Raw genomic sequence first — 1769 nt, 5'->3', positions numbered from 1 at the left:
TTGCTCCTGTCCCCGCCGTCCGTTGTTTAGTAAGGTCCACACAACCTCACAAGGAAAAGTGCATGTTTCCACCACACACGGTGTTCGCCCTGAACTGGCGAACGGTTTAGAAATACAGGACCTCTTTATTGATAAAACACTAGAATTTTACCATAGCTCACTCCCAATCACCAATACAAACAGCCAAAGGCTGGTCAATCAAAAATGGACATAGACACGAGTTCAAATGTCAATAATTCACCAGTTTGTCTGGCTTTCTGTCTCTCTCTGGAGAGGCCGTGCATCCATTTTAGCAGACATGCAATTGCTTTGTACATGAGGGTGCAGTCGGAATGGTAGACTGGCTACCAGACCCTACGTCTTCTGTCAAGAATTTCTTTACTGAATTTTAGTACTAGGTTATCTCCCCTACCTTAAAACTTGGCTACCAGACCCTACGTCTTCTGTAAAGAATTTCTTTACTGAATTTTAGTACTAGGTTATCTCCCCTACCTTAAAACTTTAGAGCATATTTGTCATGGCGGCAAAATACCACTTCCGGTATAGTTATTATAACATAATTCTACTTCCGGTTATTATGTCATTATATGACCTGCTCGATTTGCAATTTTCAATAAGATTCATGTAAATATTTGAAACAAAATCAACAGTTTATAGCTGGGATACAATGCATGTTTCGATAGATTTAAAAAAATAAACGATGGTGCAAGAAATAAATCTAATATCCAGTATTGACATTTGCAAACGTTAGAATAATAAAGGCTTGAAAGTGAGACCAGTTCACGTAAGATATATGATATGGCTCTGACATACACATCTGTAAAACCCTTTCATCATCAATACTGATAACCATGATTCTAACACGTGCCTTTGAAATCGAAGAACTTTTGATATCGATATCCTATCAGCTTTCTAAAATGCGGTTTTTCCGGTGGTAACGATTTCAAATAATTGAAAATAAACACCAAGTGTAGATTTAGCCATCAGTTTGTTTGATACATAAAGCTCTGGACCTTTATACAGCATCAACCTCCAGAGTTATCCAATAATAGTAGCATCGGCAGCACTTCGGAAAATTCCGTCAATTTCCGGAAGTAAACTTGACGGAAGTAGCCAAAATGTTGCTGACGATGCAATGATAACGTCCGTATACTGGTAATTCAGGTTATGTTAGAAGTGTATCCTGTACCAGAGGTGTAAGCTAATTCAGTTTGACACGATGACGGCTCAATGATCACCGTATTTTGCCGGGGGATAAAGATGGCCGGGCGGATAACGGAAAACAGTGAGATATATAGCTGTCTCCGCCTGATTACTATATACTGATATACACCGGCTGAAGGTCGAACGTACAGTCTATTCTTGTTTAGGAAGCAATTTAAAAGTATTTGAAACTAATGTGAATAAAATAATACATGCATACATATTCGCCTTAAGCAAAAATATGCTATCCAACGGTGTCGAAGACAAGGGCTGCATGATATACATGATGTGTGGGAACGATTTATATTGTGTTATTGCTCCTTCGCCATCGTATTTCGCTCCTTCGCCATCATTTTTTGGCTCCTTTGCCATCGTACCTTAGCTCCTTCGCTTCTTTGCTCCTTTGCCATCGTGTTTTCACTCCTTCGCGTTTAGGTCGATGTAGCGAAGAAGCGATATTGGAAATTTGGCCCTAACGGAACACCATACGTATGTATTATAAACCGACAAAAATCTGTGAATTAAGAATCTGTCAAAATTACTTTCAAATCAAACTCAAAGCATCA

The sequence above is a fragment of the Pecten maximus genome, chromosome 17 (assembly GCF_902652985.1).
Source record: "Pecten maximus chromosome 17, xPecMax1.1, whole genome shotgun sequence".
NCBI lineage: Eukaryota > Metazoa > Mollusca > Bivalvia > Pectinida > Pectinidae > Pecten > Pecten maximus.
This window is presented reverse-complemented; position numbering follows the sequence as displayed.